Genomic DNA, 21,774 nt, shown 5'->3' with positions numbered 1-21,774 from the left:
TCCGTATGTAGTGTTAACCATCAGTTACTAGAGTTTATAAAGAACAATGGGATTCATTTAGAGGAGAATTAAAAACCACACACCACAGCTTCTAATGCCAGATACTCAAGACTAATTTAGAATTTAGAAATGAAGATTGAGCAAGCAGACCAAAAGAATCAAGAGTTGCATTATGGATACATCTGCTGAAATTCTTAAGCTAAGCAAGTCACTGTTTCCAAAGCTCAGTTGGCAGACAGAAGCCAGCTACAGTTAAGCACATAGCAAATAGCAGAGAATTTAAAACAAAGAAATAGTTATTCACATGCATTAGTTAGAATCAGAGCAACATGAGACTGTTGGATATTCGCCATTAAAATATCCACTCTGCAATGAAAAAAACTGCAGCTGCATTGAATTTGTCAGCTGAAGACAATGACAACCAAAGGGACAAAATTAAGGAATCCGGTGGAAGCGCTATATTACTAGATGAACAAGAATTCATTAAAAGGAGTAATCTGCAAGCCAGTGAAAGCAGAAGCTGCATGTGGCAGGCCACAAATAGCTAAACAAATATTAGGAGAACCCCATAAACAGACTCCTTAGAGAGAATGTGTGTGTTTTGTTTATTATATGGCATTACAGTTACTACAAGCAGAAAGGCATTTAATTCAAATAAATACATCTATATTTTCATACCGTCATTAAAACAGTTAAATGTTAGCTAATGTAAACTTTGTATATGTCTACTGAAAATCATGAGTGTTATTTTTATTTAATTCTGAAGTGGAGTGATGTAAAAGTGAATTACACTGCTAGCCAGTGGTGAGGATGGTTTTGAATAAATATGGCTGAATAAGTCTCTGTGCTTATATCATAACTATTGTTCTTTATGGTAGGAATGAGTAGATGATTCCACCCAGAACCTGGGATGTAAAGAATTACACAACTTTAAGCTGTAAATTCAGTGTTCTTGATCTAACCCTACAAAAATATATTTATTCTCTTGCTCTGAATATTGCAAGAATTCAAGTTATAGTTTATAAATATCTTCATGATGATCTGGATTGCCATATGACAACCAGTTTCAATCCCCAGCACTGGTTGCTTGTACTCACTGATCTACAGAACAGGAAAGTTGAAGAGAAAGTCCTTTGTCTTGCTCAATAGCAAACCTTGTTGAGCAGCTAAGGGACAAAGGCAATCGTGTCCAGTTTGGCCAGATCAGAAAGAGGTCCTTCATCAGACTGGCCAAGAGTAGTCTGCAAAATATTTGCAAGGCGGCCCACTCCACTCAAATTGAGCCTTGGACTGCAGAAAACAAACCTAAAATTAAAATTGGTATTGGGCCATTAAAACTATTCTGTTGGCCCAGAGAAGAAATCTAACATTTTCATTCTTCCTCTGCTGTTTTTACTTATGCATCTTATGTGCCGTGGCCCCATGTAAACTGCAGGCCTTTCATACTCCTACTTATTTCCAGAAAGTACCCACTACTTGAGTAGTTGCCAGATTTTTAATTTTTACAGGTTGTTTTTTTTAAAACAAATTTGAAAATGTTTACGTCTTTAAGCATCCCACTACTGCAACCTTCACATAAAAAAAAAAATTTAAAAAGTGGTGAACGAGTTTACTTGTCAAAGATATAGATCCTCAATAAAAATACTGAGTGATGTATCTTACTTATTGCAGCTCATGAAAAGTGCTCTGCTGTGTATCATTAAGAAGCACTCTTCTGAACAACTGTTACTGGCCTGCCACCCATAAGGACCCCAAATGCCTGAAAGAAGAAGTCTTTCTGGCACAGAGTTCAAGAAAAAAAAATGTCAATTTTACAGTTAACAGGGTTTTCCTAGCCCATCTATAAAATTCATCTTAATGAATGAATAGTGCTATTTCCATAAGGAAATTTTCCCCTTATACTTAAAACATAACTACAGTGCATGTCACAGAAGACATGGTAGAGAGAGGATGCCTCAATACCACCAGATGCCTTGGGATACCATTTTTGTTCTGCTAATGAGATCTTATGCTTGCAAAATCTGTCTGATAAGTAGAATAAATTCACGCTTCCTTAAAACAAAGGATAAGCATTTCCTTGAGGAATTCACAGCTCATGAACATTTACACTTCTCAGCGTGCACCCTTCCATCTTCCTAGCTGTGGAAAAAGGTTAAAAAAACCACCAAACGCACACAGCAGCCCTGGTTAAGGATCTGAGGGGTGGCCAGCCCACTGTCCACCTGGAATGACATAATGGTACAATGAAAAAACCCAAGCAAATGGAAGTTATGCAAACATTCACTGTGATGGTGTAGAATTTGGAGGATGACACTGCCAACAGCATGGATTTGCCACCATTTCCCCCTCCCTCGATGAATAGCATCATATTTACTTGCATAGCCCCATCAAAATATATGGGACTAGTCACCTGAGGAAGGTGCTGCTCAACATAACTCAGGTACCAATTCTGTGATGCATAACTATGGCCTGGTCTACACTACGCGTTTAAAGCGAATTTAGCAGCGTTAAACCAATTTAACTCTGCACCCGTCCACAACAACGAAGCCCTTTATATCAATATAAAGGGCTCTTTAAACCAATTTCTGTACTCCTCCTCGACGAGGGGAGTAGCGCTGAAATCGGTATTGCCATGTCAGATTAGGGTTAGTGTGGCTGCAAATCAACGGTATTGGCCTCCGGGCGGTATCCCACAGTGCACCATTGTGACCGCTCTGGAAAGTGATCTGAACTCGGATGAACTGGCCAGGTAGACAGGAAAAGCTCCGCGAACTTTTGAATTTCATTTCCTGTTTGCCCAGCATGGAGCTCTGATCAGCATGGGCAGCTGTAGGGATATTAAAGAAGGTTTATATTAAACATGGTTTATATGAGAAATGATTTATTGATTTATTGTTAATTAATACTTTATAACTTAAGGTTTATGTTAAAAGTAAATTTGTGATTCTAACCTGCAAGCCACCAGCTGTGTCTGTGTGAAGCCTGCTCAAAGAAATACTTTGTATAAAACTTGTTAAACATTAATTAACTCTAAGTAAGCCAAAACAGTAGCTGTTATAGTGTATAAATAGAGACCCCCACCCTCTGTAAGTTTTCATCTCACTTTATCTTTGATTGTTAAAAGACAGGGAGTCTCACATAAATTGGTAACACCCCAAAAAGTAAAGAAACAGTGAAATAGATGTGATTAAGATAGAGAATGTATGTGACTGAATGGTTAGGGAGTTACCAGTCTGAAGAATTCAGTGTTGGCTGAAGAAGGTGTCAAGTGGGATCAACCAGATGACCCACCACACCTTAAAGGAAGGAAAAACAAGCATCTGACAGAATGGAGCCAGCCATCTGCTGATTGATTTAGCAACAGCAGAATGAGGCAACTCCTATGAACTAACATAGGGAAAAATCCCTATAAAACTGGACTCTAAAGACTGAGGACTTTGAGTCTATGGTTCTGATATCAACCTCCAGGAGCATCAGATGCATCTGACACAGACTCGGCTCCATCCTCATGACCAAGATACCTGGCCAGTAACTTGGCATGAGCAACATCTAGGCTGGTAACTATAACATCTATACAGAACCTGAATGAATGATTGTGTGAATGAATATGTGTGTGTGTGTGTGTGTGTGTGTGTGTGTGTGTGTGTGTGTGTATGTGTCTGTGTGTATAAGGAATAAGTAGTGATAGAAATAAGTAGAAAAACATTGTCTTTTGTTTTGTTATGGTATTTACAATAAATGTGGCATCTTTGCCTTATCCCTCTTAATAAGATCCTGCTGGTTTTTATTATATTGGTATAACACAGCGATGCAGTCCCAAATCCAAAAAGAGCTCCAGCATGGACCGTACGGGAGATACGGGATCTGGTCGCTGTATGGGGAGACAAATCTGTTGTATCAGAGCTCCATTACAGAAGACGAAATGCCAAAGCATTTGAAAAAAATCTCCAGGCTATGATACAGAGTCCACAGTACAGTGCTGTGTGACAAGCGTAACAGAAAGCCAAAGAATCAAATGGACGCTCATGGAGGGAGGGAGGGGGTACTGAGGACTCCAGCTATCCCACAGTCCCCACAATCTCCGAAAAGCATTTGCATTCTTGGCTGAGCTCCCAATGCCTGAAGGGTCAAAAACATTTTCCCGGGTGTTTCAGGGTATATGGTGTCAATTTACACCCTCCCCCCACCCCCGAAAAGGGAAAAAAAAAGTTTCTCGCCTTTTTTCAATGTGACCCTATGTCTACTGCATGCTGCTGGTAGACGGGGTGCTGCAAGGCTGAACACCAGCATCCCCTTCCTGGTGGCAGATGGTACAATATAACTGCTATCCATCATCATCAGCCGCCTGTGAGTGCTCCTGGCTGACCTCGGTGAGGTCAGCCGGGGGCACCTGGGTAAAAATGGGAATGATTCCTGGTCATTCCCGGCAGATGGTACAGAAAGCTTGGTAACCGTCCTCATCATAGCAACTGGAGGCTGAGCTCTATCAGTCCCCGTCCTTCATGTCTAAAGAAAAGATTCTGTACTGCCTGGACTATCATAGCAGCGGGAGGCTGTGCTCCTCTCTCCCCCGCACCCTTTAACGTCCTGCCTGGACTATCATAGCAGTTGGAGGCTTCCTCCCCCTCATTTTATCTCTCTAAAAAGTCAGTGTTTCTTATTCCTGCATTCTTTATTACTTCATCACACAAATGGGGGGGGGACACTGCCACAGTAGCCCAGGAGGCTTGGGGGAGGAGGGAAGCAATGGGTGGGGTTGTTGCAGGTGCACCCCCTAGAATGGCATGCAGCTCATCATTTCTGCGGGATCTCTGGGGCTCTGACATGGAGCGGCTGTGCTCTCTGGTTCTCTAGTACACTTGCCCCATATTCTAGGCAGGACTGACTATTTTTAGACAAAACAAAGAAGGGAATGACCCGGGGAGTCATTCCCATTTTTTTCCATGCGCCCCCGGCCGACCTCAGTGAGGCCAGCCAGGAGCACCCATGACAGCAGCAGACGGTACACAACGACTGATAACCATCATCTCATTGCCAATTTACAATGGCAGACGGTGCAATAGGGATGGTAACTGTCTCTGCTACCTTGCAAAGGCAAATGGATGCTGCTGTGTAGCACTGCAGTACCGCCTCTGTCAGCAGCATCCAGTACACATATGGTGACAGTGACAAGGCAAAACGGGCTCCATGGTTGCCATGCTATGGCGTCTGCCAGGGCAATCCAGGGAAAAAGGACACAAAATGATTGTCTGCTGTTGCTTTCACGGAGGAAGGATTGAGTGACGACATTTACCCAGAATCACCTGCGACACTGTTTTTGCATTAGGATCTCAACCTAGAATTCCAATGGGCGGGGGAGACTGCAGGAACTATGGGATAGCTACCCACAGTGCAACGCTCTGGAAATCGACACTAGCCTCGGTAATGGACGCACACCGCCGAATTAATGTGCTTAGTGTGGCTGCGTGCACTTGACTTTGTACAATCTGTTTTACAAAACCGGTTTATGTAAAATCGGAATAATCCTGTAGTGTATACATACCCTATATTACAGAGAGGGAACAACAAAAACAACAACACATTTGACATACTAAACAAGACAGGACCTGTGATATAAAGGCAGTAGTTAGTGCAGAAAATAGCAAAATGAGTTTCTTCTTTGGGAGCGGAATGCAAACTTCATTTATCTGTGGGGAAACGATCTGAAATTGGAGCAGGAGAAGCTTGGGAAGCAGTAATGCTAGTAATGTTAGTAGTGCAGTTATTCACAATTTTTTCTTCACCTGACCATTGGTAGAATGGCAGCTATTTTCATTTTCTAACTAAAATACTGACTTGCAAGATCATCCACTGCTCAATCCCACTTCAGCCAGAAAATCCATGCAGTAGATGCAGCATGAAACAAATGTCTTGCAGAAAGTATTTTTGAATACCTGGCATCCTTTAAAGATTGAATAGCAGAATAAAATCAGTAGAGACACATCAGCCAGAACAGCAGTGCTGAATGGTAGGGAACGCTTCATGGAGAGGAGTGTTTCACTGTCTGCTTATCTCTGCTACTCATCTTTTACAGCCTCTGTTGCTAATGGAAAACTTGCAGCATCACTGCAAACAGCCCCATAAGAATATTTATTCATCCTGATTAGTGCTCCTGGCCATTACTCATCAAGCAACATGTACCAAACTTAAAAGTTGTTCATTCTGCCTGTCTTTGACATTCAAAATGTTTCTGCTTCTAAATCAGCTCTGATGCTGGCCAGCTCCCTGCAGGAGATATGCTTGGTTCCCTAGGGTGGAGGAGTCAAAGGAGCTCAGCACTTCTCAGGAGCAGATGCCCTGTAGCTAAGACACTGACAAGAGGGTGTGGGAAGAAAAACTGCATGAACTTAGTGAAACAGTCTCAGGTCACAAGCCTTTTTTAAAAAACAAAATTTAAGTTTGAGATTGTTCAGTAGAATATTCAAGTATTCGAAAAATTGAAAGATTCCGAAATAGAAGTACAGATCTTAACATGAGTGTTTTTAATTTAAATACTGTTCATGCAGCTAAAGCTGAAGTCTTCTTGGATAATGGCATTCAAGTTCTTCCTCAAAGACGTCCAGGTGCAGTTCATAGAATCATAGAACTTAAGATCAGAAGGGACCATTATGATCATCTAGTCTGACCTCCCGCAAAATGCAGGCCACAAAAGCTGACCCACCCACTCTTGAAATAATTCTCTCCCTTGACTCAGCTGTTGCAGTCCCCAAATCCTGGTTTAAAGACTTCAAGTAGCAGGTAATCGTCCAGCAAGCGACCCCTGCCCCACGCTACGGAGGAAGACGAAAAACCTCCAGGGCCACTGCCAATCTACCCTGGAGGAAAATTCCTTCCCGACCCCAAATATGGCGATCAGCTGAACCCCGAGCATGCGGGCAAGACTCTCCAGCCAGACACTCGGGAAAAAGACTTTCCATATCCCAACATTGACCCTCGGTACTAATTACCAGTGGTGGCACGTTATTGACCTATTGACTAAATAGTGTTATCCTATCAAACCATTCCCTCCATAAACTTATCAAGCTTAAACTTAAAACCAGAGAGGTCCTTCGCCCCCACTGTTTCCCTCGGTAGGCTGTTCCAGAATTTCACTCCCCGGGTGGTTAGAAACCTTCGTCTAATTTCAAGCCTAAACTTCCCGACTGCCAATTTATATCCATTTGTTCTCATGTCCACATTAGTACTGAGCTGAAATAATTCCTCTCCCTCCCTGGTATTTATCCCTCTGATATATTTAAAGAGAGCAATCATATCTCCTCTCAACCTTCTTTTGGTTAAGGAAAACAAACCGAGCTCCTCAAGTCTCTTTTCATACGACAGGCTTTCCATTCCTCGGATCATTCTAGTGGCCCTTCTTTGTACCCGTTCCAGTTTGAGTTCATCCTTCTTAAACATGGGAGACCAAAACTGCACACAGTACTCCAAATGAGGTCTCGCCAACACCTTGTATAACGGGACTAGCACCTCCTTATCTCTACTAGAAATACCTCACCTAATGCATCCCAAGACCGCATTAGCTTTTTTAACGTTGCCGACTCATAGTCATCCTGCGATCAACCAGGACTCCGAGGTCCTTCTCCTCTTCCGTTACTTCCAACTGGTGCGTCCCCAGCTTATAACTAAAATTCCTGTTAGTCATCCCTAAATGCATAACCTTACACTTCTCACTATTGAATTTCATCCTATTACTAATACTCCAGTTTACAAGGTCATCCAAATCTCCCTGGAGGATATCCCGATCCTTCTCTGAATTGGCAATACCTCCCAACTTCGTGTCATCCGCAAACTTTATCAGCCCACTCCTACTTTTGGTTCCGAGGTCAATGATAAATAGATTGAATAAGATCGGACCCAAAACCGAACCTTGAGGAACTCCACTGGTAACCTCCCTCCAACCCGACAGATCACCTTTCAATATGACCCGCTGCAGTCTCCCCTTTAACCAGTTCCTTATCCACCTCTGGATTTTCATTTCAATCCCCATCTTTTCCAATTTAACCAGTAATTCTTCATGCGGTACCGTATCAATCGCCTTACTGAAATCAAGATATATTAGATCCACCACATTTCCCTTGTCTAAAAAGTCTGTTACTGTCTCAAAGAAGGAGATCAGGTTGGTTTGGCACGATCTACCTTTCATAAAACCATGTTGTAATTTGTCCCAATTGCCATTGACCTCAAGGTCCGTAACTACTCTCTCCTTTAATATTTTTTCCATGACTTTGCATACTACAGATGTTAAACTAACAGGCCTGTAGTTACCCGGGTCACTGTTTTTCCCCTTCTTGAAAATAGGAACTATATTAGCTAATCTCCAGTCAAACGGTACAACCCCCGAGTTCAGAGATTCATTAAAAATTATTGCTAACGGGCTTGCAATTTCACTCGCCAATTCCTTTAATATTCTAGGATGAAGATTATCCGGGCCGCCTGATTTACTACCGTTAAGCTGTTCAAGTTTGGCTTCTACCTCAGATACTGTAATTTCCAACCCCGTACCTTCATTCCCATCAGTCACTCTGCCACTATTTCCAAGCCCTTCATTATCCTTATTAAAGACCGAGGCAAAATATTCGTTTAGATATTGTGCCATGCCTAGCTTATCTTTGATCTCCACTCCGTTTACAGTTTTAAGCGGTCCCACTTCTTCTTTCTTAGTTTTCTTCCTATTTATATGGCTAAAAAACCTTTTACTATTGGTATTAATTCCCATCGCAAGGTCCATTTCTACCCGGCTTTTGGCTTTTCTCACTGCATCCCTACACCCCCTGACCTCAATAAGGTAGGTTTCTTTGCTGATCCTTCCCATCTTCCACTCCTTGTACGCTGTTTTTTCTTAATCACCCCTCTGAGACGCTTGCTCATCCAGCTCGGTCTAAAACTGCTACCTACGAACCGTTTTCCCTTTCTCGGGATACAGGCCTCTGACAGCTCCTGCAACTTCAACCTGAAATAATCCCAGGCGTCTTCCGCCTTTAGATCCCTAAATATGTTAGTCCAATCCACTTCCCTAACTAGTTGCCTTAATTTTGTAAAGTTAGCCCTTTTGAAATTGTAAACCTTAGTCTCAGATGCAATTGTGTTTATCCTTCCATTTATTCTGAACCGAATTAGCTCATGATCACTCGAGCCAAGGTTGTCCCCTACAACCATTTCTTCAACAAGGTCCTCACTACTCACCAAAACCAAATCTAAAATGGCATCCCCCCCTCGTCGGTTCAGTAACTACTTGATGAAGGAATTCATCAGCTATCACGTCTAGGAAAAGCTGAGCCCTATTATTATTACTAGCATTTGTTCTGAAGTCAAGTGAAAGGACAGAAGAATTAAGTTTCTTACTCTCTCCTCCTCCCCCCAAATGGGCCAGGCTTATCTTTCAGGTGTGACCAGGGGTGAGCTGGAGCTGGTTTGCGCAAACCCGTTGTTAAATTTAGAAACGGTTTTAGAACCGCTTGTTAACTAGCTTCCCTGCAAGGGAAGCTTTGATGGGCTCTGCCTGGGAAGCCTGTAATTCCTCCTCCCGGCCGCCGGGGGGCGCTGCGCTGTGCTGCGGGAGCCATGTGAGCTGCCTCCTGGCCCTGTTGCTGCTCCTGCTCTTTGGAGCTCTGGCCCTGGTGAGTCCCCGGCTGCTGCCTGGTGAGTCCCCGGCTGCGTCCTGCTGCTCCCAGCCCCCCCCCGGGTGAGTATCTGCGCCCCTCCCCCGCCTTCCCTGCCCCCCAGCCAGCCCCAGCCAGCCCCCTGCCCCACCCCCTGCCCCCCAGCCACCCGCAGCCAGCCCCTGCCCCCCAGCCGCCCCCTGCCCACAGCCGCCCCCTGCCAGCCCCTGCCCGCAGCCGCCCCCTGCCAGCCCCTGCCCGCAGCCAGCCCCTGCCCACAGCCAGCCCCTGCCCACAGCCGCCCGCAGCCACCCCCTGCCCACAGCCACCCGCAGCCCGCCCGTCTGCATCACCTGCCCACAGCCAGCCCATGTCACTCCCTGCCTCCAGCTAGCCCTGCCCCACGCCCCTATCTGCAGCCAGCCCCACATCCACTGGTGCCCTGCAGTTCCCAGGGCAATAAACCTGCACACCTGCTTTAATGAGGGGGGGGGCAGGGAGCAGCTGGGACCCACACATGTGCACACCCTAGAGTGACCAGACAGCAAGTGTGAAAAATCGGGACGGGGGTGAGGGGTAATAGGAGCCTATATAAGAAAAAGACCCAAAAATTGAGACTGTCCCTGATCACCACCCACACATGTGAAACGGAGCTCATTTCTAGTTCAGCCCCATCTTTTTAAAAAAGAACTGTAGGTAGGGTTAAAATACATCTGTATTTTCCTGGACATGTCAGGCTTTTCGGTTCTTAATCACCTCCTGGGAAAATATGGACGTATGGTAACCCTATTGGTACAAAAAGAACATGCTGTCGCACATCCCTTAAATCAGAACTTTTTATAGGGAACCCGTTGTTAAGATTTTGGCAGCTCATCACTGGGTGTGACCGGATTCTTTTCAAACAAGAAAAGGAATTCCCAAAGCTGCAATTGACGCTCCAAGGAACAAGACCACAGAACATTCCAAACCTACATGGGAAAGCCTCCTTTAATTCTTTGGCAGGACCTAGAGCTTCTTCCAATTCTTTGCAATTTCTCTTATCAGTGACTTAAATACAGCCATTTCAACTTTCACCTTCTCAATATCTAATTGAAGAATTTCAGCAGTAGTGTACTTCACATTTTTCAGAATGGTTTCCAGAACATCCTTGAATTTTGGATCTTGTCTGGCAGTAAACTTAAGTAAGCTGATGAAAACTCCTGATGAGTTGTTCAGCATAAGCTCTAAGTCCTTGAAGGTTATGCCATCTTCATCTCCTCTCAGAGGAGATTCATTTATCACAGCCAACAGGATAATTTCTGTCAAGGTTTTGTAGTAGTACCTGTTTCTTTCAATTTGTGAGGATGACACCAAAGCAGCAATTTTAAACACAAGTAAATTATGACAAAATATCAATTTCATAATTAATATTGAGCAAATGAACAAATAAAATTAGTAAATTTTTTGTATTCTGGATCTACCACATCAAGTTTTGGAGCTTTCCTCAAGATAGGGATTTAAAGTTTATAGGTGCTGAAGAGCCTGTTTTTAAGTCTCCCACCACTTGGCATGGTGACTCATGGTTATTCAGAGTGGGAAAGTGTCCTCCTCTCTTAGTTTTCCATGACTCGGGTTCTCTTTTCAGTTCCAGGTTGTTTTGATGTTTTTCCATTAACATTAGTGGCCCATCATTGTCTTTGCCTGGGTTGTGCAATGATAGGTACTTGGAGCTAGCTTCATTGTCTAGTTGGGGAAGTGACCCCTCCCAGCCTGATTGCTACAGGGAAGTGAAGAAAGCAGCACAAATTAAGAGCCTGATTTTATATAAACATACATAAATTTATAACCACTGGGTGTGTATATGTCTCATAATAACCATCAGGTTCAGAACATTACAAGTTTTCATGAGACCTTACTTGGCATACTTACACAGTATACCATTGTATACAGACTGATTCAATTGCATATTCTTTGGGGTTCAGACCCCGTCTTCTCCCCTTGGAGTATGTGGACCCTGATTTACATTTCTATGACAATCTAGCAAAAAGTTTCCTCTAGCTTCTCTTTTCTTTGCTGCAGTCCAATTAGCCATTGTATTAGAGTGGACTAAGCAGTTTTCATATTTGATTTAAAAAAAAAAAAAAAAAAAACACACCCCCACACACACACACTTTTGCCTTGAGAGTGAATTTTTCCAAATTGCAAAAATCCAGATTTGCTAAAAGGTATATCGCATTCCACCAGTATTGCCAGGGTGTGCCGACATCCGACAAGGAAAACAAGAGGCCTCAGCAGCTTTAACAGGGTTGTTTGAGTACCATCTATGTTGCTTGTCAGTTTCCCTGACTGTGCGGTGGTGTCACAGTCCCTGGAGCCTGGACAGTTCACCTAAGGTTTCTTCTGAGCTCTAGATGATCATTCCAGCTCTAGTCAGCCCATTCACGTCCTCCTCTCCCTCAGTTCAAAAGAAACTTTTCTCCCTGCCAAACAGGCAGGCAGGGGCTGGCCACAAATTCCAGCATAGAATCCTGTGCCCCCACTCTGCAAGCCTCCCTGAAGAAACCTTCTGTGCAGCTGCTTTCGTACCAGGGTTACACATCTTTGCATTATGTTGTTACTATTGTAAAATCACCACACTCCACTTAGCTGAAACTTGTCAATAACGACCACCCCCCAGGTCCTCACTGGCTATGAGGGTGGGAGAAATAGCAGGAGAGGGACAGAGTCTGCTGGAAACAAAGGGAGGAAGGGATTTTAGGCCAATTTTAAGAGGTGGAGATGGAAACCCAGCAAAACACTAAAAGCCTCCCATAAAGCAGTCCACACCCCTACAAATTCCAGAGCAACTAAGCAGGGAGCAGTTCCCTCCATGGCACACAGAGGTCCTTCTGCATTCCCCAGCTAGCCTGCCTCTGATGAGTGTGCTGCAGCAAGCCTCCTCACCCATGACAGCAATGCTCCGTACCCTCAATGCCTTCTACTGAGCATATGGGGTTGCAGCACATGTAGACATATCCAAGCTAGCTTTGATTTGAAGATCAAGGTTGCTTGAGCAGTAACAAAGCCGTGGCAGCACACGTGGCTGCATGGGCTAGCACCACTAGTCCAGGACCCTGGATACATTCTCCAGGGCCACAGCTCATGCTGCCACAGCCTCACTACTACTGCTACTCAGATTAGCTTGGATTAGTTAGATCAGTGATACTCAGACTAGGGTGACCACGTATCCTTTATTGACTTGGATCAAATCCTAAAAAGTAACAAGCACCTGCAACTGCCAAAGATTTTAATCTGACTTGGGGGTGCTCAGCAGCTCTTGGGATTGGGCCCGGAGATGGGTTTACTTTCTTTTCATCAATTTCTCAGCAACATGTACTAGCCTTCTGAGAGGTTTTTTGCTCCCCAGAGAGAAGCCCTTATGAACAGTAATTTGTTCTGGGCCACATTCTGGCTAGGTCCAGAGCCAGGTGAATAATGGGGTGAGTGGGTGTGGCAGGGCAAGGAGCGTGTGAGACACATAGGCTTGTACGCAGCATTGTCTCTGAGAGTGCTGCAGCAGGCATAACCTTGTGCTCTGCCTTCCAGGAATGCTCAGATATCAAGCTGCTTATGTAGCGCTCAATGGTGCCTTGTAGGCCTGCAGCAAGAGGCAGCTTAGAGCTGCACCGTGCCAAGGGAAGTACCAGAAGGCATTCTGCCTCCGGGAAAAAGAATGCCCCTGGGTGTTCACAGGATACACGGTTGTATCCCATTACAGGGTTCTGTGCAGAGCAGATGTCTTATGCTCTTTATCTTTGTTGATATTTATGGGTTTTTTTCTGTGCTCCCTCCATTTTGTCAGTGTCTTTCTGATACCGAGATGCCCAGAAGCAAGTGCATTATTCTGAGTGAGCTCTCACCAGAGCCACATGGAGAAAGTTACCTTCCTTCTGTATGCAGTCTCTTTGCATCCACTCCAAAGACTGGCTTCTTTTGTTTAGATTTTTTTTTTTGGGGGAGGGGAGGGCGACCACCACATAGCATTACAGAATTAGAGTTATTCTTAGGGCTCTCGTAGCATTACTGCTTCCCAAGCTTCTCCTGCTCCAGTTCCAGATTGTTTCCCCACAGATAAATGAAGAAACTCATTTTTCTATTTGCTGCCCATACTTCTAATACCCCTGCAGCTCTTTGGACAGTCTCTGTCTTCACTAATGAAACTTGCCGGCAATATTACAGAAAATAATACAGAAAATAATAAAGAAAAGTTGAGAATACGAATGTGCTGTTTATGCCAATTAATGAATATGTTGACTAAGACGCTGACTCTGCAACCACTTATGTGGGTCAAACTGAGCTGTTCAGTTGACTTGCATTGAACTACTTGCATGCTTTAAGTGGTGCACATGCATAGGTGTTATCGGAGGTTCCACTCATCACAGTGGCGCCTCCCGCTGGCTGTCCTGGAGATTAGTTCTGCAGGTAGTGCCCCTTATCCTCCTCTCACCCTGTGGACCTGCCTCACTCCAGGAACCATAACGTCCTCATCACGACTGTTCCCCTCAACCACTAAACTTCATAATTTAAAAGAAAAAAAAGCAATTCCCATGTGCCCAACCATTTTTCCCCTTAGGCAAATGTTTACAAGGGCTAATGCATAAATAAAATATATTTTTAAAAGGTCTCTTTCTCTTGCATACGAATTCTCTGCTAAAGTCAGACCTTTTCCCAAAAGCATTATGTGGTAAACATCAGTTGCATCTGTCTCTTTTGCAAGAGGGCATATCTGTAAAGAAATAAACATTCAAGTGATTGTTCTTCCAGCTTGCTATTTATTGCTAGAATACTGAGCAGTCCTCATGAATAACAGGAATTGATGTTCTTGTCAGCAGCAACAATATTTACAGAATATACTATTACATTAAGACGCAAATGGAAAGTAATGATGTGATGGCACTAAAGAAAGATGTAGAAAAAGGAGACTCTCACTCTACTAAAGCCTGTTCACCTTTTGTGGAGATTTGCAGTGCTTTGTATTCATAAAACCTTTTCTATCAGATATTCACTATTTAAATTGGTTATCTGTCAAAGTCTGCAAAAAACACATTTGTGATAGCAGAAGGAAACAAATAGAAAGCTATTACAAAACAGAACAAAAACTACAGAACACGTCCATCATTCCAGTGTGCAAATTCGCCTCTGTGGGAAAAAAGTACAGGCAAAAGGGGGGGGGGGGAGAACAGACATATGTAATTTTAAATGGCTGCAAAATGTGGCCATTATCCCGCTTTTATTGGAATCTGTCCATTTATCTTGGGAATTATTACGGTGCTCATCGCCATAGTACCCAAGTGCCAAATACTGTCATTAAATTCACATATAGTTGACTAGGGTTGCTAACTTTTTGATTTCCCCACCCTTGCTCATCTCTTCTCCAAGGCCCTTCCCCCCTCCATTCCATTCCCCCCACCCATGCTCATTGTCACTGGGCTGGGGGTGGGAGTGGGTGAGGGCTCCGACTGGAGGTGCAGGCTCTGGGGTGAAGCCAGAAATGAAAGGTTCAGGGTTCAGGAGGCCTAGATACTTCAGGCCTAGGAGCCAGACTTGCCACCTGCTTCCAGGAGCCATGCAGAACCGGGGCATGGAAGGAGCCTGCCTTAGCCCTCCTGTGCTGCTGACTGGACTTTTAACAGCCCAGTCAGCACTGCTAACTGGAGCTGCCAGGGTCCCTTTTCAACCAGGCGTTCTGATCGAAAAACCAGATGCCTGGCAACCCAAGATACATCAATGCCACAAAACTCCCATTGATTTCAGTGAGGTCTGGAGCAGACCTCATTTAAATAAACATCTCCATAGGATTTCAAGACACTGGAAATATTGTGCTTTACTGCTCCCCAGGATACTATTTAAAATATATTCCCCTTCCTTTACAGCGATTCTGCCTCCTTTCATCAGCACAGAAATGAGGAGTTTGATTTATAGCTCTTGGAACCGATAGAAAGTGATACCTTATTTATTTGGATTGAAACAAACACTGCTATCCCAGACACTCCTGCCATCAGTGAGAAATAAGATTTTGTTAAAAAAATCATTACAGAATCCAAACCACCAAAGCACATTGCCGCACCTCCATGCATACAAACACAAGGCAACAAGACATATCAAAACAGCCCCCCCCCCCAAATTCCCCATCCTTTTCTATTTTAATCCTCTTCAAGTCCTCTGTTCAGAAAGACGCTGAAGGTCAACACATTTGAGCTATGCTGGATCAAGGGGATGAGACAGTAAATTTCAGAGACGAAAGGCTCTCATGGCAATATATTTGGCCAGCATTACCCACCCTTCTAAGCCAAGGGAACTCAAGCTGCCTCATAAGAGCAGACCACTCTATTAAAGTTCTTCCAGGAGTATCCCAAGATCTTTCCACAGAGGTGAAGTGGTGTGAAAATGATAATGCTTTGAAACTAATTAGTTAACCCAGGATACAGACCAATTAACAGAAGTTACACATTAGCTCAGCTGCCAAAACACATTTTCGCATCATGCCCCAAATAAAGCATTAAACATATGCAAGAGCAGAATATAGCTTAAGTAAATATCCAATAAAAGAACAAGTCAGCCTACTGATTCCAGAGCACCGAAAGGTGAGAGTTTAGGAAAAAAGGTCTCTTTATAGGAATTATTGTGTGTGTTTACCGAACAGATACATTTAATCCAACAAAGCTCTCTTAAGCAAATGGCTGTGAATGTACATACGTAGAGAAGGGTTACGTTGTACAGCCACCCTGGTACTATTTCCCTATGTTAAGTTCTCCTCACACCTTCTATGGGCCATCTTAATTATCACTTCAAAAAGTTTTTTTTCCTCCTGCTGATGATAGCTCATCTCAATTGATTAGACTCTGCCTGTTGGTATGCATACTTCCACCTTTTCATGTTCTCTGTATGTATAAATATCTCCTGTCTGTATGTTCCATTCTATGCATCCGAAGAAGTGAGCTGTAGCTCACGAAAGCTCATGCTAAAATAAATCTGTTAGTCTTTAAGGTGCCACAAGTACTCCTTTTCTTCCTGGTACTGTGGTAATAAGGACTATGCCTGGATGGATGGAGAGACAGGGCATTTAACAAGTTTTCCTTTTACAAGAACATTTAGAGCAGCCAATTATACAAAGGCAAAAAAAACATAGTATAGAGGAAACACTCTTCTCTGAGCAGAAGAGAGCATTAATCACATGGCTTTAGGAACTAGCAATCACTACTAGTGACAAAGAAAGGAAACACTAATGCAAGCATGTTTCAGAGGTCTTATGCAGCAAGTAGTTCTCTGGTCTCCCATTTCAACAGTCTTGTAGCCAGGTTGCAGTTTGCTGAACACCCCATCATAGCCAAAGATCGCTTTGAAAGCACCCTGTCCTTGTTGGCCCCCTTTTATCAGCCCCTTAAAAGCTCCACACCGGCTCTCTCATGGCTAATGCCGCCCCCACCTGGGGCAGGTTTAACAACAAAAGTGATCCAAACAATCAATACTATCCCTACAATAAAATCCAAAATAATAATACAAGAGTTCATACTCACCCTAGGTTCTTCCCCCACACAGGGAGCTCTTCCTCCAGGCCAGTCTGCTTCACCCAAAGCTACCAGTCCCAGTCCTTTGGAGCAGGAGCTCAACTCTCTGGCCCTGGTTTCCTTCTACTATCAGCAACACCCTAGCCCAGGCCTCTGGTCTTTTCTGCTTTGGCAAGCCACTCCCTACGTGGCTAGAGACTAATATTTCTAACTAGGGTGACCAGACAGCAAATGTGAAAAATCAAGACAGGGAGTAATAGGAGCCTATATAAGAAAAAGACCAAAATCAGGACTTTCCAGCACTTCCCTCTTATGATACAGCCATCTGCTGCCCTTTATAGGGAATTACCTGATCCAACCCAGGTGTGTCTCTTTAGTAATCAGGGTGGACTTCCAGCCCCTAAGTCATATGCCACCTGTTACAATTCCCCACTTCTTTTTTGATCAAGGTTTTGTGGAAAGAAAGAAGAAAATGGTACAAAGGGAAGAATGTTAAGGGGGGGGAAACAGGAGAAAAAACCTGCAATGGGAATACAGACCAGAGTCTGCTACCAAGCTGTGCTTCTGGAGATATTCAAAACATTATAATGGAAAAGCAAAAGGTTTCTATTTTCACTAGGAGGGTGGTGAAGCACTGGAATGGATTACCTAGGGAGGTGGTGCAATCTCCATCCTTAGAGATTTTTAAGGCCCAGCTTGACAAAGCCCTGGCTGGGATGATTTAGTGGGTGTTGGTCCTGCTTTGAGCAGGGGATAGGACTAGATGACTTCCTGAGGTCTCTTCTAACCCCAATATTCTATGACATCAGTTTTGTACTATCACACAACTAAAGTACTATGCCTCTAGTGTGGACAGGTATTCAGAGAAATATTTCCAAAACCAAGAGGAACCTGCATAGTTACCAACCAGATAGGAGTACTGTGAGAAATGGTTAAAGTTGGTCAAATGCTTTGAAATCCTTATATGAAAGATGGTTTGACCGCATAGCATTATATTACTAGTAAAAGCATGAATTTATTTTTAAATATGTAATGTCCAGCCTCAAACCTCTCTACTTTTCAGTGCACTGAACTTCCAGGTTAACCCACTGGCTCAGAACTACTCAGCATCTCTTCAAGAGCTCATGGAAATATTTAGTAAGAAGATGTACACCTCTACCCCAATATAACACGACCCGATATAAGGCGGGTTCGCATACAAGGAGGTAAAGCTCTGACATGCTGCTCTGAGCCGAGGGGTTCGATAAGGGGCAGAGGGTCTCGGGGGTGGTCAAGGGCTCCCGCCCAGGGTCTGAGGGGTGCAGGAGCTGTGGGAGGGCATTTTTGGGGGCTCCACAGTCCCAGAGTGGCCTGGGGGATTAGCAGGGGGCTGGGAGCAGCCCAATCTGCTTCCCTCGCCCTGGCCGTGTTGCTCGGGGGAGGAGGCTTGGGGGAAGGGATCCCCCCCCCCACACTCACCAGCAGCGGCGAAAGCAGAGCAGCCCGGCCCCAGCCCACTCCACTTCGCCAGCTGCAGCGCTCCGCTTCCCGCCAAGGATGAGTATGGGTGGGGGGGGAATCCTTTCCCCCACCTCCCTGCGCTCACCTGTGGCGGGAAGCAGAGCGTCCTGGCTGGGAGATGGCAGAGTGGAGTGGGCTGGGGCCGTGTCACTCTGCTTCCTGCCGCAGGTGAGTGCAGGACCTTTCCCCAGCTGCCCCGCAGTGACACGGCTGGGGCCTGGGCAAGGAAAGCAGAGCAGGCTGGGGCCACGTCGCTCCGCTTCCCAACATAGGTGAGTGCGGGGGGCATCCTTTTCCCAACCTCCCCGCACACACCAGCAGTGGGAAGTGGAACGCCATGGCTGGGAGGTGGCGGAGTGGAGCGGGCTGGGGCCAGGGTGCTCCGCTTCCCGCCGCTGAGTGTCTGTCAGAGGGTGGGGTGGATAGGGGTTGGAACAGTTAGGGGATGGGGTCCTGGGGGTGATTAGGGATGGGGGGTCTCTGGAGGGGGCGGTCAGGGAACAAGGAACAGGGGGAGAGGAAGCAAGTTTGATATAACGTGGTGAGATTTTTTTGTCTCCCGAGGATGGCATTATTTTATTTTATAATTGGAGATATACCAATCTCCTAGAACTGGAAGGGACCTTGAAAGGTCATCGAGTCCAGCCCCCTGCCTTCACTAACAGGACCAACTACTGATTTTTGCCCTAGATCCCTAAGTGGCCCCCTCAAGGATTGAACTCACAACCCTGGGTTTAGCAGGCCAATGCTCAAACCACTGAGCTATCCCTCCTGTTATATTGGGGTACAGGTGTACTGGTATTCAAGGTGCTCTTCCTTCAATGAAGAAAAAAGAAAAAAAACTCTACTGCCACCCACTTGAAAGGTAAAATGATAGGAAAGTCAACAGACTGGTAGTCAGTGTAAGAGCAGAGGAAAGTGATGACATTTTAATGGAAATCTTAAAAAATAATTTTTATGATAAAACTAAAACCAAGAGACAAATTGGACTTAATTACAGATAATTGAAATATTGGCTGCAGGTGAAGGTTCATATTAATTTACTTTTTTTGCACAACTACTGGCAAAAATAATTTAAATGTAATTCTACTGTGAAAGGGGACTCAAAATGATATTGTGGGGTTCGGTGTTTACAGTCTCTCTGGGTTTCTTTAGTAAATGTGCTCACTTTACAAGTAAAAAGATTTTTCCACTCTATTTGCCAGCCTTGCAAACCCACCCTGAGACGTGAAAACCAAACTGGACTTTTTCTTTATTGCAATCAGCAGCACAAATAGACATTCTGAATGCCAAATTAAGCCCTTGGTTATACCCACAAAACAACATTATCTGGAAACCACGCCCTCAATGACTCCCATGTAATCTCGGGGCCTTCAGTGAGGTTGCCCAAATGTAAATGACTAAACTTAATAAACAATTCTGATACGATACTTGCAAGAAATAGAATGCAGCTCCCTCTCTCTTAGCCATGTTGACGCTGCAGGGCTAACAAGAGTGAAAAACAGCGCAAACTTACTGTTGCCAATATAGTCTGCAGCTCAGATTCAGGATATAAACAGGGAGCAGCTCCATGGAGTAATCAGGTGCCATTTTTACATTCACTTTTTAGACTAGAACCATGCTTTTAACACAGAGGAGGAAGAATTATCTATGCCTCACCTCATTAAAGTTGCCTGGTGGCATCTCTTTCCCACACAGCTTTTCAAACCATTTTGTAAGTTGGGTTTTCGTGAACTGGGTCAATTTTCTCCTCTTTACTGTGCAGAGAGCTGTCTCTCCTTGGTTAGCCACTCTGTGGCCCCTATTGTTTTTGTCTACACTATCTTCCCAACTAGGGTTACCAACTTTCTGATTGCAGAACACTGAACATCCTTGCTCCCCCCGTCCACCCCTTCCCTGGGCTCCCGACCCCACTCTCTCCATCCCCCGTCCCTATCACTTGCTCTCCCCCACCCTCACTCATTTTCACTGGGCTCCAGCTGGGGGTGGGGGGCAGGGCTGAGGGGTTCGGAGTGTGGGAGGGAGCTCCAGGCTGTGGCAGGGAGTTGGGTGGTAGGAGGGGGTATGGGCTCTGGGCTGATGGTGCAGGCTCTGGGGTGGGACCTCATGAGAGGTTTGGGGTGCAGGAGGGGGCTCTGGGGTGAGGCTGAGGGGTTTGGAGTGTGGGAGGGGTATGGGCTCTGGGATGGGGCTGTGGACTGCAGGATGGGGCCAGAAATGAGAGGTTCAGGATGAGGGAGGGGGCTCCAGGTTGGGGCAGGGGGTTGGGGTGCAGGGGGTGAGGGCTCTGGCTGGGAGTGCAGGCTGTGGGATAGGGCCAAGGGGTTTGGAGTGTGGGGGGGCTCAGGGCTGGGACAGGGGGTGCAGGCTTTGGGATGGAATTTGAGTGCTGGAGGGGGTTCCAAGCTGGGACAGGGGGCTGGGGTGGTGGGGAGTTTGGGGTGTGGGCTGTGGGCAGTGCTGACCTCAGGCAGCTCTTGGGAAGCAGTGACATGTCCCTCCAGCTCCTAGGCCAATGGGAGCTGATTGGAGCCACCAGCGTCCCTTTGTGACCAGGCATTCTGGTCGAAAAGTGGACGCCTGAGAACCCTATTCCTAACAGATACAAAAAATTCCCAATGCCCGGATATCATCCTAGTGTCATGTTTATGGAAGAATTATTTCCAGCACTTTTCATCTGGCAGGAAGGAAAAATTGGACTCCACGTATTGTTCTAGCAAAAGAACACTGCTGTTAATTTGGGAACATGTTTCTGTTTTTACCAAACCCAATATATGCTTTATAAATCCGATTCCCCTTCCACCAAGCCACTGACCGGTATATTCTATTCTTTTGTACAGAAACTTAATACTGTGCTGTGGTTTCATGTTGAGATGAAAATTGGAAAATAAGTATACAGGTTTATTCTGTCATCTTGACAATTTTTTTCTTGAGATATTGTAATCCACTTTTCATGCTTTCAACATTAACAACTTCTGACAAAGTTTTTTTCCCCCCCATGAAGATAACATCCTTATATAATGACCCTTTTGCTACGTCTAAGCTTTGGAACATGAATCTATTTCCTTTTATCACTTTGTACTAAAGAGGAAGAAAATGAACCATTATTAAAA

General features: G+C 44.8%; 1 long non-coding RNA gene across 1 annotated transcript in view; it reads right to left on the bottom strand.

The window, feature by feature from the left end:
• Positions 1 to 10,806: 10,806 nt before the first annotated feature.
• Positions 10,807 to 21,774, bottom strand: part of LOC123349228 — a 35,680-nt gene continuing 24,712 nt past the window's right edge. Inside the window, exon 5 of the long non-coding RNA XR_006573422.1 lies at positions 10,807 to 11,391. This is a non-coding gene — a long non-coding RNA (uncharacterized LOC123349228). The remainder of the gene's footprint in view (positions 11,392 to 21,774) is intronic.

The sequence above is a fragment of the Mauremys mutica genome, chromosome 14 (assembly GCF_020497125.1).
Source record: "Mauremys mutica isolate MM-2020 ecotype Southern chromosome 14, ASM2049712v1, whole genome shotgun sequence".
NCBI classification, from domain to species: Eukaryota; Metazoa; Chordata; order Testudines; family Geoemydidae; genus Mauremys; species Mauremys mutica.
This window is presented reverse-complemented; position numbering and strand designations above follow the sequence as displayed.